At 37.0% G+C, this 17059-nt stretch overlaps 1 long non-coding RNA gene across 1 annotated transcript in view; it reads right to left on the reverse strand.

Annotated features, from left to right (window-relative positions):
- Positions 1–427, reverse strand: part of LOC144450374 (uncharacterized) — a 47702-nt gene extending 47275 nt beyond the window's left edge. The window contains exon 1 of the long non-coding RNA XR_013482235.1: positions 302–427. This is a non-coding gene — a long non-coding RNA (uncharacterized LOC144450374). The remainder of the gene's footprint in view (positions 1–301) is intronic.
- Between the last annotated feature and the right edge of the window lie 16632 nt (positions 428–17059).

Consider the following 17059-nt stretch of genomic DNA (forward strand, 5'->3'; position numbering starts at 1 on the left):
TGGCACAAACGTTTCATCTGGCCTTTGGCTTTGATACGTTTGCAGTTAATATCTTTAGTGTGAACATACGCAGGGTGTGACATTTCAATGAGTTTAACGGCAACTGTGACGGAACTTCTGCTTTTAAAACCACTGTTGAGACTTTAACATGATGACTTCATTGAACTGGACTGTATCCGTGTCGTCAAAGTGTCCTAAAAATATAAATATTTAGTGATAAAAGAAATGTAATACAAATTGGATTCCATTGCCAAAAAGAAAAGTCATGTATTCGTAAACTCGAACAAGTCATAATACTCACCGAAAGTGTGTTTTCCATTACCGATCTGTATTGTTGTGGTCTTTTCGTTTTTTGGGCGCCGAGTATTCAAGTTCCACTTTTTATGTTGTCACTGCTATATGGTCTGGATTTTGAAGAATGGATCCCTTTCCTCCATTGGCGCGGTTTGAAAATATGTCTTCCGACGTCACGTTTCTCGCCATGAGAACATGCTCTCATCTTTCCACTACCACATACTGCTATTCATGTAATTCCTATCTGAAAATCTCGCGTCACTTAAAGGCCAAGGTCCACTATATAAAGAGGATTATGGGTAATGTATGCATATGCGGGAAATTCAAACTGCTGTAAGGAGCACTGACTTTGCCCTCATGTCTTCATCCCATTTTGCACTGAAAAAGGTTTCACATGGCTCTCATATTTCATATATACTGTTTGTAAATATATAGTGATGCAACATGAGTAGAAATAACTGACGTTAACTAAGTTTGGTAGCCAATATAGCAGGTTTACCGTCAAACTGACCCAAAATTTGTTGCAAATTTGTCTAGTAAAAACCGTTGGCCAGTTGTCAATTAGGCTTACAAGTTACATAAAGCATGATAAGACACTGTGAATGGTGCAAATAAACAACGTGCGAAATGCCAAATACCGAATGCAAACAATAAAAGCGAACAAAATAGTCTGTGTGCACTCTGTTAGCCCGATATTTTGCCTAAAATCAAGCTCACATGTGCGAACGGTACGTGAAAATGATACATTGTTACTGAAATAGAATGACATAAAATGAAACCAAAATGTTTCTCAGTTTGATCAATGTACGTTCTGGGTTGCTACATTCCTTAGTCAAATCACAATTTCATACAACCTTTTGTGCGCGCGACAAGTGTTTTCTGTCAAGTAGTTGTGTCGTTGACGTACCTATACCTAGTAGGCAGTGATGTAGATAATAGCCGGTTACCTACCGGTCACAACGCCCAGCTATAACTTATAAGTATAACCACGTACAACAGTTTAGTTGTGGGACCGGCTAGCGGCTAAGGAAAGTACTAAAACCTGACGACCACTGAAAAAAATTCTAAGATCGGAAAATTAAATATGAGTTTCCCAGAAGTACTAATACCAAGTAAAATATCCAAAGTGTAAAACAAAAAGAAGAAATAAATTCATAATTATTTGGAAAACATTTGAGGATTACGCGGTAAAACAAGACTGGCCACGCTATCGCTAGCGAAAGCCTTCGAACTAGTTTCATAGGGACCGGACGTTGAAGGAAGCGCGAAGCGAAGTGTGGGGTCAATGTGACGTCTCATGATGTATGGTGCAACAGCACGACGTTTACGTAGAGTAGAACTAAATGTTTTCTAAACTTCAGCGGAAAGAAATTTTGTCGATCGGTCACTGACTATTTTCAAATTCTTAAAAATCTGAGAAAAATGAAGAGAGGAAGCAAAATGTAGCACTGACAGACAAGATAGACGTACGGTACGTGTACAGGAGGCGAGGCACACCGTGTGGTGCAAACTGGACAATGATCGTGCGTGTCACGTGTATGGCATCAGATGTAATACATGTAGCTAACTAAATATTCTTGGAATGCAGCCTTTCTTGTAACAAGTATTGGAAATTGTCAGAAACCTGAGGAGATTTTATGACTGAATATATTTCGATCAAGAATTCCCATACTTTCAGTTAAATTTTCTGATGACCCCGAAGCAAGACATGTTTGAAACATTTAGTGCGACATTTGATACTGATAAACGAGTGATATAATTCATAAACAAATCTAACGTTGGCAACTCTTTTATTTCTGTAATGATCATCAAATTTCAAGGACAACTGTCTATGTTGTACACATAGATCATACATCACTGCCTAGTCTAGTTCCTATACCTGTCGACTGTTCTCTACGATCTCTAGCTCTGTGCATGTTGTGGAGATGAACGTAACGCGAACTGACAAGACTACAAAGTACAATCATGGAGGCATCATAAATATGTGTTTCATTCAAATTTGAAAGTTGAGAAATCGTATTAAATTCTTTCCAGAATTCTCAAAAATCGTTTCCATATGTTTTGGCACTATCCAGCAATAATCCTCGTCATGTAAATGACATCAACTGACATCGTAGTCAAACATACGCACGGAGACAGAGCGGAGACCAAACAAGAGTCCGTACTCACCCCATCACGACATATGCATTTATGCGTTTGTTTTGAAATAGCTGAGGTGGTACTCGTACACATCGGGATAACTCGGAGAAGCACATGTTTGTGATTTTATTGACTGTTTTCTGAGATGGGACGTTGGGTTTGGAAATACAAGTTTAATCAATCATAAAACAGCCATAACAGATCCTTTCAAAGAATTAGAACACGGAAGGAAAATAACGGGAACATCGATGACATTTCTACCAATTTGAAACTCGAGATCGCAGTAACTATGGAAGTGCAAAGCGTAGTCCGCTCTGACCCGTGCGAAGTTAATTTTGAAGTTTTCACGATTATGTTCTCAAAACACGACCTACATGTAATCTGTAAAAATAAATTCTCATCTATCTAACGATTTTGGTGTGATAACGATCGACCAAATGCCGACGCTAGTGTGTACGTGTGCAACTGTAATCTAGTACCTTGTACAAATGATACAAGTAAGGGACCGGACAGAATTTACGGCAGAGGGGGGGGGCCTGGGGAGAAATTGGGGGGGCCATGAAAAAAATGGGAGGCTTGAAGGGGGGGCCATGAAAATTCTCATGGTTTGAAAGGGGGGGCCGCGAAATATTTTGTCATTGAAAAAAATTAATATGTTAGAAAATTTAGCATTGCATGAGATAGCACTTGATATCGCCTTTAATATTGAATGTCTACACTTTCATTTATGTATTAAAATGGAAGTGTGTACGTTTGTATTTAGTGAAGCATAAAAACACTACTCAAGATTAATTTGATACACCCTTAATTACTCTTATATACTCCAAGTTGTTCACACACACACACACACACACACACACACACATATGTATACATACATACATACATACATACATACATACATACATACATACATACATACATACATACATACATACATACATTTTAGCACTGTGGAAACAGGTTCAGTGTGTAATTACCATCAAGGATACATTACAGGTCCTAATATATATATATGGTAATATACTAGCATAGGACCTGTAATTTATGTGTTTAAAAAGTGACCTTTTGGTGAAAAATGTAAATACAAAAACGTCTGGCCAGATTAATTTAGATAGGTGTTTTATTTCTTTCCTTGACACTATTCTTGAGTTTCACTCTCAGACTCACTAGAGTCTGAAGATATGAGGCAAGACTTGTCTTTCTTTCTATCTAAAACCAGTGAAATTAAACTATTTCCCTCCTCAGCATCATCAAATGCATCTATCTGTACTAAATATTGTAAAGCATTTAGATGTCTGCGTGGTGTTAAGTGTTTTTTCATCAGTGACATGAAGTCACAAATGTCTTACATTTACAGGTGTATTGGTAATGCATTTGGTGTAGGAAAGTGAAAGCTGCATAAAATCCTTAGTTTGCTAGCACTTCATGACATCACAAATGTCTGACATTAGATAGTTATTGTGTTATGAGTATAAATAGATATTTGAATACACGATGTAGGTGATGTGATGTTCTTAGATACTCCCCACAAATGTCCCCACTACAGTTTTTCACAAATCACGCATGTGAATGTGTGTTTAACTCTGTGCCTGTGTTTCTGTGTATGTATCAGTGAATGACAGTTAAAACCACCACATCAAATGCCTTGGTATTAAGTGATGACTACTTATGGTGTCTAGTTGGGAAATACACAAGATTATACCACATGTGTATGATTACATGTATGGTCAAAATGTTTTAATTTGTTTTGTTTTCTAAAAAACTTCCTCTACAACTACTAAGTTGTTTGGGCTGAAATAGTAACATAATAGTAGTACCAAAAGAAATATTACAGTTGTGCTACAGTAACAACAAAAATTGTACTCTTTTTAGTTATTGTAGGGGGCAGAATATTGTGCACTTTTTTCTTTTCTTTTCTTTTTTTTTTGGGGGGGGGGCCATGAAATTTTTATACTTTTGAAAGGGGGGGCTGTGAAATTTTGGTCACAGTGGATGGGGGGGCCAGGAAAAAAAACAAGTCAGAGATAATTTCTCCCCAGCCCCCCCCCCCCCCTGCCGTAAATTCTGTCCGGTCCCTAAGTAAGTTTGTTCGTACCCAAGAATTTCAGTTTACAATTTCAATGATACAAATTGTCACTGTGTAATGGTGTTTGGATCGTGTTAGATCAGGTCCCTCAAAATATAATTTTTCGGGTTATCATTTGTATGTATAAGTTTATAGAAATACGTGTTTCACCCAGACTGGGTGTCTGGCCTTACGTACGCACCGGAAAAAAACGTAGCAGAAACACTGTCACTAGACTTGAAAAAAAAATATAACAAGGGACTCTTCGGATTAGGCAAGAACTACATGTAACCAATATGTGTGAACAGCCACTAATATGTTGATAAACTACCTGGGTCGGATTTACCAAATGCTCCTCCCATATAAACAAACGTATTCCGTTGCACATGCGCAAACCTACTTCCGTAGCGTGGGCACATAGCCTGTTTGGACCTTGGCTCATCATTTTACTCCCATTATTGACATTGAGAACGATCTATTGTACAAAGGGAACACTGTATATGTCTTATTTCGCTACTAAGTTGTAATTGATCCTGTCACGTGTGATATTGTACGATCACAGTTAAAGATGGAACAGTACTTGTTGGCCCGTACTTAGTTTTGTCCGTGGATGTGGTATAAGCGAAAGTCTGTTTATGTTAATGCGCCAAAGGTTAAAACCGATTCTTCATTATCTGATTGAATAACACTCCAATGCCACTGTTTCTGGCTGTTATGCTAATAATAATACATCATATATTTTAAATTTAACTAACGGAAATCATTTATTTAAAGGGTTTATTGCACATAAAAAATATTGTGGTACAAAACAAGAAATACTGCATACCTGCATGCAAATGATATGCAAATTACGGTTGAAGTTTGGTCGTCTTTATACTGTGAGTCTTTACTGCACAGGTAAAACAGCGTTCTAATCTAGCGAGTACGCGCTCGCTTTGCTCACTGTACCAACTGGCAAATCTAGTTTCTCATATATTTGACTGTCTGAAACATGATTGTTGACAGCCGAAGGCAACATTATGACTCACTTATTGTTTTGGTATATGTCTGATAAGTGGTCTACAAATTCTTTAGTTGTCGTAATGCTCCTATGGATCTATAATGAACTTTGTGACAGTGAGTTTAGCCATTTTTTTCAACCAAGGACAGTATGCCAATGTGTATTGAACCCGGTATACACAGTGTGGACAATATACACTTGTATAATGTATTATGGGTAAAATGGGATATTGAGAAAAAAAAATATTTTAGGAGGTTAGGAAATTTGAAATTTGAGAATCTGGGGGGGGGGGGGTGTCTGTGAAACGAATTTGGCCGAAATAAGTTATCCTCAGCCACAACCACCTCGTCCTGTAAATTATGTCTGTTCCCTAAGCTACTAAACCTCTGTGTGTGGATATTATCAATTGTTTCAATTCTTATTTTTGAGTTAGTCGGAGCATGCGGTGCTTCAACAAATGGATTAGAATTGCAGAAAATAGTATTACTAACCTTGTTGATTGCATTAACTGTAGCTTTGTAGTCTAACAGCAGACTGCAAACCTCTGAACTGCCACTCCGTGCTGCAATGTGTAATGGGGTATCTTTATCCTGTAAATATAGGAAAGTATAAGTGATAAGAATGATGTTTATTATGACTATTTCCATATAAAGATTGACATTGTAATGAGTTATATATGAAGCATTAGATGTATAAATATTGGCTGTGATATTTAAAGGCAGATGTCCCCTGTATAAAGGGGATCATGGGTAATGTATGCATATGCGGGAAATTCAAACTGCTGTAAGGAGCACTGACTTCGCCCTCATATCTTCATATCATTTTGCACTGAAAAAGTTTCACATGGCTCTCATATTTCATATATACTGTTTGTAAATATATAGTGATGCAACATGAGTAGAAATAACTGACGTTAACTAAGTTTGGTAGTCAATATAGCAGGTTTACCATCAAATTGACGCAAAATTTGTTTCAAATTTGTCTAGTAAAAACCGTTTGTCCAGTTGTCAATTAGGCTTACAAGTTACACAAAGCATGATAAGACACTGTGAATGGTGCAAATAAACAACGTGCGAAATGCCAAATATCAAATGCAAACAATACAAGCAAACAAAAGGGTCTGTATGCACTATATTAGCCCGATATTTTGTCTAAAATCATCCAATTCCAGCTCACATGTATGAACGGTACGTGAAAATGATACATTGTTACTGAAATAGAATGACATTACAATGACATGTGTTTCTCTGTTCCTCAGTTTGATCATATACGTTCTGGGTTGCTACACTCCTTAGTAAAATCACAATTTCATTCTACTTTTTGTGTGCGCGCCAAGTTTTTTCTGTCAAGTAGTTGAGTCTTTGACGTAACTAGTACCTAATAGGCATTGATGTAGATAATACCCGGTTACCGGTCATATAAGCTATAAGTATAACAGTTGTGGGACCGGCTTAGGAAAGTACTCAAACCTGACGATCATTGAAAAAAATTCTAAGGTTGGAAAATTAAATATGACAGAAGTACTAATAGCAACTTAAATACCCAAAGTGGTAAAAAAAATTTGACGATTACGCGGTAAAACAAAACTGGCCACGATATCGCTAGCGAAAGCCTTCGAAATAGTTTCATAGGGACGTTGAGATGAAGGAAGCGTGAAGCGAAGTATGAGGGCAATGTAACGTCTCATGATGCATGATGCAACAACACGACGTTTACGTAGAGTGGAACTAAATGTTTTCTAAACTTCAGTGAAAAGAAATTTGTCGATCAGACACTGACTATTTTGAAATTCTTAAAACATCTGAGAAAACTGCAGAGGAAGCAAAATGTGACACCGACAGACAAGCTAGGCGTACGGTACATGTACAGGAGGCGAGGTACACCATGTCACGTGGTGCAAACAGGACAATGATCGTGCGTGTCATATATCAGATGTAATACATGTAGATAACCAAATGTTCTTGGACTGCAGTCTTTCCTGTAACAAGCATTGGAAATTGTCAGAAACCTGAGGATTGTATGACTGAATATGTTTCGATCAAGAATTCCCATACTTTCAGTTAAATTTTCTGATGGCCGGGAAGCAAGACATTTTTGAAACTTTTAGTGCGATATTTGATACTGATAAGCGACGTTGATGACGGGTATACTGTGTTATAATTCATAAACAAATCTAACATTGGCAACTCTTTTATTACTGTAATGATCCTCAAATCTCATGGACAACTGTCTATGTTGTACACAAAGATCATACATCACTACCAAGTCTAGTTCCTATAAGTCCTTACCTGTCGACTACGATCTCTAGCTCTGTGCATGTTGTGGAGATGAACCTAACGCGAACTATTAAACTAGACTACAAGTACAATCATGGAGGCATCAGAAAATATTTGTTTCATTCGAATTTGAGAGTTCAGAAATCGTATTAAATTCTTTCCAGATTTCTCAAAAATCGTTTCCATATGTATTGGCACTATTCGGCAATAATCCCCGTCATGTAAATGACATCAACTGACATCATAGTCAAACATACGGAGACAGAGCGGAGACCAAACTAGAGTCGGTACTCACCCCACCACGAGGTATGCATTTGTGCGTTTGATTTGAAATAGCTGGGTGGTACGCGTACACATCGGGATAACTCGGAGAAGCACATGTTTGTGATTTTATTGACTGTTTTCTGAGATGAGACATTGGGTTTCGAAATAATCAATCATAAACAGCCATAACAGATATTTTCACAGAATTAGAACACGGAAGGAAAATAACGGAAACATCAATGACATTTCTACCAAACTCGAGATTGCAGGTAGCTAGCTACAGTAAGTGTGGAAGTGTAAAACTTAGTCCACTCTGGTCCGTGCGATAATTAATTTTGAAGTTTTACCTATTATGTTGTGAAAACACGACCTACATGTAATCTGTAATCTGTAAAAAAAAAATTGTCATCTATCTAACGATTTTGGTGTTTTCAAATTTACGTAACGATCGACCAAATGGCGACGCTAGTGTACGTGCACAACTGTAATCTAGTACATTGTACAAATGATACAAGTAAGTTAGTTCGTACCCAAGAATATCAGTTTACAATTTCAATTGCACAATTTGTCACTGTGTAACAGTGTTTGGATGGTGTTGGAACAGGTCCCTCAAAATATAATTTTCTCGGGCTATAATTTTTTATATAGCTTTATAGAAATACGTGTTTCACCCAGACTGGGTGTCTGGCCGTACGTACGCACCGGATAAAAACATAGCAGAAACACTGTCACTTGTAAAAAAATATAACAAGGGACTCTTTGGATTAGGTAAGAACTACATGTAACCAATATGTGTGAACAACCACTAATATGTTGATAAACTACCTGGGTCGGATTTACCAAATGTTCCTCCCATATAAACAGACGTATTCCGTTGTACATGCGCAAACCTGCTTCCGTAGCGTGGGCACATAGCCTGGTTGCACCTTGGACTTTAAAATAGTTTAGATTATCTGACTCATCAATGTGTGGTTAATGACATATATTGGAGGTTGTACTATGGACTACAGGGTTAGCTTAATGTGGATCATGAACAAACAATCGAGCATCTGAAGGACAAATTTCATATTTACAAAGGTTTTAGTATTGTCATGGCTAACAGAAGCAAACATTATGAAACGCAAATCAATAAAGAAGTTCATCTTATTCTAAGGTTGAGATATTTAGTAGCTCTTGTCTGTAGTTTTGCCATTCTAGATGTTCCATGGTATTTTAGATGATAACCGGTTGTAGATTGTCTTCTTTTATAAGGTTGGACATTCATCATGACAGTTGAAGGCACCACATGAATTTGTGACATCTAACAAGAACGTTTATGCAGTATTAAAAATGTATCACTTGAAGATGTGTCCAATTGGGAACAATGTAAAGTGCTTATAAACCCCCCCCCTCTCTCTCTCCCTCTCTCTCTCTCTCTCTCTCTCTCTCTCTCTCTCTCTCTCTCTCTCTCTCTCTCTCTCTCTCTCTCTCTCTCTCTCTCTCTCTCTCTCTCTCTCTCTCTCTCTCTCTCTCTCTCTCTCTCTCTCTCTCTCTCTCTCTAAACACAACTACTGTGAATTGTAAGCCATAACATATTTCTTATTTTCATTGCGTTAAATAGGTCATAGTCTACATTTTACAAGCAAAGTATTCACGTATGTAAAGTGTAGTAAGCCATCTAAGTCGCTACACATGAGGCTTCAATGCTCATCAAGGTAGGTCGAGGCTAATTCGCTGCGTGTACTTTTATGTGATCAATATCAATCACCGCGAGCTTCTGATGTGTTGCATCAGTCATTACAATGGCGAACATAACATTTCATACAAAGTTGGAAAGTTTCAGGCCAAGCTTGATTTTGACCATTGCAACGAGGGGATCCGAAGCAGGCGTTCATTATCGAACAGTTCTATCGATGTTACGATGAAAGTACTGGTTCAGAAGACAGAATTTCCGTACAACACAAATAGTGCCAATGGTATTGTAGCACAACTTTACAGTTTTTGAAATTGTTTATCCACATGACGATCTATACTACGTATATGTGTTTATTTGCTGAATGACTGTTGTTATCTTTGCAATATATACGTGATCATTTGGCTGTTGCTATGGGCGTGGTCATGTTGCTAGACATATTTGCATACATTTTTTTAATGGTCGTTCTATTGTCTTAATTATCATGTTATCTTTGTGATATACATCATCATATGGCTGTTGCTATGGGTGTGGTCTTGTTGCTAGGAATATTTGAATCCATTTTCGAATGTTTAATCATATCTATTAATCACTGTTAATATCTTTGCAATATATGCGATCATTTGGCTGTTAGTATGGGCGTGGTCCTGTTGCTAGGCACATTTGCATACACTTTTGGAGATTTTATTCAGTTGTCTATTAATCCATGTAGCTATCGTTGCAATATATGCGATCATTTGCATGTTGCTATGGGCGTGGTGTTGTTGCTAAGCGCATTGATATACATTTTGGAATGTTTATTTAGTTGGCTATTAATCCTTGTTATCTTTGTGAAATACAAAACTGTTGGCTGTTGCTATGTGCGTGGTTATGGTTACTAGGGATAATTGCATACATGTTAAATGTCTAGTCACTTACCTACCAGACATTGTTATTTTAGCAAAATATACTGGCTTGTGGTTGTTGCTAAGGGCATGGTCATGGTTGCTATGGCCAATTGTATCATTTTGCTTTAGATACGTTCCCAAATAGACACCAAATACCAAGGCAATTGGTTCGGCGGTTTTTGAATTTATGTCGTATACACACACATACACACACACACACACACACACACACACACACACACACACACACATATTTAAACAAACCAGAAATATTATCAAAATTAGTTACATTTTTATGTAAACCTAATAATTATCATCCAATATAAAAAATAATGACATCGGCTACATTTTCATGTACACTCGACAAAAGAATATTTGACACTAAAATTTAGTCAGAAGTGGAATCAATTTGCTTTTAACACCATTTCTGTAGAAGACGACCACAAATGTAAGAAAAACATTTAATATGTATTCATCATAGCTATCAACATATATTTAATTTTTCAAATTAATTTGTCAACATAAACACACTTGTAAACAATATATACATTCGATGTTATTGGATTAAAATCATTGACGCTATTCTAGAAATATTGGTAAGTGATTATATTAATATTTAAGGAACGTAAATTGAAATCCAGAAATACTGGTGAGTGTGAATAACAACGTTTACTTCTTTATTGCAAGTATGGTCTTCATATTTGTCCCATAATGCCATTGTATGTTTTTTATTGTTTTTATTTGTTGTTGTTGTTGTTGTTGTTGTTGTTGTTGTTGTTGTTGTTTGTTTGTTTTTAATTTTTTTTTCATCTTTACCTTTCTCAATGTATTTCTTGTGATAGGTAATACATCGCACTGTTCAACCTGTACGCTATAGTTGCATTTACCCAGATGAGACACTACTTCAGTGTATTTCTTAATCTCTTCCTCGTTACTTTGGATAGGACCTACAAGTATATACTTCATATCCAAACTGGACTTATTTGTTCACATGTTCATAAAGGTAGCTAGAACTAAATAACTGAGTCTGTAAAAATTAAGTTCAAGAGTTTGTTGAAGTCAATGTCACCAATCAATATCTGTATATTAATTAAAGTTTCCTGTCAGTAGGACATAACGGTTAAAATCAAATACAGTGAAATCAAAAGTTATTCACTTTAGAAAGAAACGTACTGCATGTAGTAGTTTTATTTTTATGATTGTATGTTACTAAGTATATTAGTATTGTTATGGATGAATATCTTTTGTAGTTCTTTTCTGTTACCACTAAAGAAACATTTGCTGAGTATGGTGATAGACTGTAAGATACGTTGTGTCATTCCGACCTCACCGCCCTGGGGTTGACCGATGAGTGACGGCATCGTGGCGTACCATGCAGACTACTTTAGGTGCATTCTGTTCCAAATTCAGATCACTTCAAAATATGGGCTTTAACACGTTCATCAAATTGTTTAATGCTATTGTGATTCCAATTCTTGAATTTATTGCCGTGTCATTTTATTAAGAATCGAGCAAAAATGGTAAAATTGGTGTCCATAAATTTGCACCTACTCTCGCTAACTTATTAAAACACTAGTTGGGATGCGTGTATCCACGCAGATGGACTCGGTATTGTAACAGACTTTGTACCCTTGACAGTGAAAGATTACCTACTAAGATTCTCATTTGGGACAATGCTCTTTACGTTGGCAATTGGTCTTCTGGGATGTACGACAAATTTGAAAGTTTAGTTATTACAGAATTGACACCATGTGATATTCACATTGTCAGGTTATGTTAACAGTCAAATTGCATAGAAAACTGGTATCAGCATGATCGTAATAAACCGGAATTACGCACTTTATGGATACATATGGACGTGAAAAATATTCGCATTTAGATTTGTCCAGAGTTGGACGCTTATCTTTTTGTTCGGTTGAGAATAGGAATTCTTCCACTTGGTTTCGAAACATGTCGTTTTAGGGGCGAGGGCCCGGAGGGTTTACAAGCTCGCCAGTGTGTGTAATGTAATGTAATGTAATACAGATTCAATTGAGGACAAATCCTACGTTTGCAAACTCCACAATGTACTGCAGTATATATCTCACTACAAGAGGGCAGCAGGTGGTATCAAGCTTCGAGAGAAAATTCATGGGTCACATGTTCGATTTGAAGCGTCCTGATTGGTTTTTTCGATGCCATGACCATGTTCCATTAATATTTGTAACATGCAAAGCATTACAGACTAAATCTATCTGTATACTTTCTTTTCCTTTATTCTTTTTTGGAGTCTTCCATATTTATATAAACTTTTTCTGCAATTATTACAAATCTTTCATTCTTTAAAAGACCAGAAAGTGTACAAGTACATACATGTAATATTAATTATTAACCATTCCATTTCTGGCCTTATAACCAAAATAACTAATATGTGTAGACGTGTATAACGAGTTTATTAAAATATACTATAAATAAAGAAGTAAGTATGTAAATGTGACTCATAGCTAACTTGGGCCTTTATTACTTATATATCATTATCATTTTCAGATCTCACCAGAATTGTTGCCTCATGCCCCTGCTCTATCATGACTTAATAATGCACTTATAATATAACTTATAATATCTTACTTGATTCATGTCCAAACTTTGCAAACTTTAATGAGTCAGACAAATGGAACTTTATAACGACCAATAAACCTATAGCAAGGAATTATCATTTGTACAATTGTTCGCAAAATACTGTTAAAGTTTTATGGTCAAACATGTCTGAAAATATCCATATTCAAACAAGTAACATCAACAAAAACAGAGATATTAGTACCATTTGTACACGATGGGTGGGTGAAATCAGACTCATTTCTGTAAACAGTGAGCAGGAAATTCAAACAACCTGACTCATTGTAATTTAGTTTGCAAAATCAGTTTAAACTTTGATTACCTTGGATAATACTCGGTATACATGAAATCGTAATTTTGCTCCAGAAGTAAGTTTAAGGTCCAATATCCAATGAAATGATCGAAACTTGAAAAAGTACAAAATGTTTTACTGTAAAAATCTGTTGGCTGACAAAAGTCGATGTTGACGACATAGTAGTTTAGAATTCTAAACTGGTACAGTATTACGTTTTAAAAACTCCATTACCTATACCAGTCTAGCTCAGTCCCCAACGAAAGGTGTCAAGTGTGTTTGGAACTTTTATACTCAAAGCAATCGTTAACCGTTTCGGACTCACCACGTGTCCTCTCCGACAGTACATTAATTTGACCCCATACAATCAACACAAAAGGTTGATGTGACTGCAGCCAACCTCCATTGGCATTCGCTGTACATCGGGTGTACATTGTATATGTTTTACCAACACCGTCTCTTACAAGAAAGCAAAGTCGAACGCCAGATTGATTCGTATGTATCATGTCATGTCACACATTACAATTGTCGAATAAAGTCTATACAAAATTTGGATTTCAAGAGAGTGCACGTCTTATCGTAATTTTGAGTTACAAGTTGAAAGGTTTGTAAACTGACAAGAATAAGGATGATCCACGCAATACCGCGAACTTAAATACACTGAGACCACTCTACATCCAATTCCGAGTCCTCACCAGAGTGACGCATTGCCGTTTCGGTGGAAATATCCTTATATCGCGTACATGTTGAAATACACATATGTCGGACTTAGAATCGACATGTGTCTGAGACCACGGCACATACACTATACTGCTTTTAATATCATGTTATATTACAATACACGATTATCCTATATTAGGTAATTATAAAAGCTCATGATAGACTGATTTCACATTGCATTGATGTGTTAATGAGATTGGTTCATATTCGCCTTTGTTTCATTATATAAAGATCATGCTCATAACATCTGGCAAAGGTAGACAAGAAAAATCAAACAGTGGCGAAATGTATTAATGTTACCAAAATGAAAAGAAAATATAAACCTGGTCACAAAAACGAAAGCTTGTTAAGATAATTTTAATATCATATTTATCACCATAAATCTCAAAGTTCTCTGTGTTAACTTTAGTCTTCTGCGAAGACATTTGTTGATACGGGAGAGTCGTCTTGGTGAGGATCCTTCATGTAGAGGTGGTAGCGAATTATGTTATTAAATATGTCGTACATTTTCGGAAGACGGGTATGCTGGTGACGACGACGGTGGCGGCCGCGGCAGAGATACAGTAGTCTGGAGGCCGGAAACACTGTAACCACCCCAGTTATATGTAGCTTGAGCTGGTTGTGCATCAGCTACAGGTAAATGAGTATATGGATTGTATAAGTTGTGGCAGGTGTAAGTTGGCTATCCAACAAAACTACAAGATCCATACTGTACGAAGGGATGGGGTGATACTAGCAATTGCGCTTGGGGAAGATTTGACGGTGCGACAGCTGTAACATTTCCTGGAGTGTTCTGACCAGTTTGGTTCAATAAACTCATCTGCATTGCTTGTTGTAATTGTGTGTATTCTTCATTGGTTGAGCTTGGATATATTATGTTTTGGTCATCCATGGTGCTGCCAGTGGAATGAGACAGACTCGGGGCAGAAGTGAAAAGGGTTGGTAATTTGGAATTCGGAAACGTTACTCTGTACTTTGGCTCAGTTTCCAACAGTTGCCGTACGCGATCTTTTGGCTTCGCAATAAGTCCACGCTTTTGTTGTAGGAGGCGATAATTTGCTGATATTTTCCCTTTTCCTGATCAAGATTCGTTGGTATTTTACTGCCATAGTGTGATTTCAGGATAGAAATGTCATGGTTCAATACATAGTGTTTGGGTCGCAAGCCCATTGCAGTTTCTACCAAGTACATTGCTATGTTGCTATTAATCAAGGAGGTTTCTATATTCCGTTCAAATGACGTCAAAGTAACTTGTAATTCGCGTTTCTGGGTCAATTCTTTCCGAGTTCTTGATCTCCTTTTCTAACTCACCGCGTCGCTTCGCAAATGTATTCAGTTCCACTTTCTCATCCGAATGGCTGGGGTGGTTGATGTCACCAGAAATCTGACCTGATACTCATGTCGCATGTGGCAATGTGATTTATTGGGTCCTTCGCGAAGGTGGCAACGACCACACCTTTGTTTGGTAGTATGTTGGAAAGGAACTGCTGAGTATTTTCCGTTTAACTGATTAATATTTCCTTCAGTACCTCAAGTTCGTCTTGTAGGTCAGATAGTTCGCGCTCTTTGCTACATAAGTCTAAATCTAGTTCGTATTTAGACGCGGGTCATATGTTGCTTTATTTCTAAAATAAAAATCCTTCTGATATATTACTTTATTTCTTACTAATTATGTACACATACATGTATATAGCCTGCAACATGCGATATAATAATCAGCATGTACAATGCACATTCTCTGTTCTATATACATGATACGGAATGTGCGCTACTCACTGAGCCTGGGATTCGAACACATAAAATATAATCCGTCTTGACTTCAAGGAACGTCCAGCTCACACCATGTTTAAATCTATTAATTTCAGCGACGACAATAGTATTACAGATAAATTACAAAAAAAAATCAAGACGACTGTTGACAGTCAAGTCTAAAGTCTAGTGATGAGGCATACTCGATCGACTTCACCATCGATATCTAATGACTCGACAGTTACGGCTGCATCAATGGTCTTGTCAAATGTCAATTTCTTAGGTTGTGGTCCCCGATTGTCGTCTTTGGTTTGTCTTTTTCTCGACGAGGTAGGAGCCCTTCTACGTGATTTATTCGTATTCGTCGATAGTCTGCATTACCTACTGGCACAACACATCGGAATAGGTCATCCACATCAACATCGATGTCTGATAACCTCACCACTACTCCAACCTCATTTTCATACGTAATCAGAATCGCAGTGAACAACATCGACGGAATGTGATCAATGATTAAGCTGCAACACTACGGCAGATATATTTGTCTGCACTTTCCATGGCAATGCACTTTAACTTGTAAAGCATGCCGATACGTCGTTATCAATTTGAAGTTCTTGTCTGTGGATTAAACCATTTATCATGTGTGTACAAATGATTGACGATAATTCGTTAAGAATCACAGTGAGACTAGGTTATCATACAGAGTAAGAAAAATGTTCATTCCATGTGAATACTGAGCTCTATTAGAATCAGTTGTCCTCTCGTGAGGCCTTTAAAAATAGATCCTCATCTATGTCATACTTTATAGGAGTACCTGTACCAAATGGTTTTGACCACCCTCCTTATTTATTAAACAAATCAGAAGTATCACGAACTTGTTGTTACATTTTGACAACCGAATCTCAAACCACACGTGTGCGATTTACTAGAGGTGTACTTGAAAGTCAGAATCGCAATAGAACATTTTTTGATTATTTTGAAGGCATATGGTGATGATTCAAACTCTATGTAATATCGCACAACTTACATTAACTTACATAGATCACTAGTATTTCACTTTGCGTCATAAAATAAAGAAGTGTGAACACTATCAATCATAGCAT

Source organism: Glandiceps talaboti, chromosome 19 (genome assembly GCF_964340395.1).
Source record: "Glandiceps talaboti chromosome 19, keGlaTala1.1, whole genome shotgun sequence".
NCBI classification, from domain to species: Eukaryota; Metazoa; Hemichordata; class Enteropneusta; family Spengelidae; genus Glandiceps; species Glandiceps talaboti.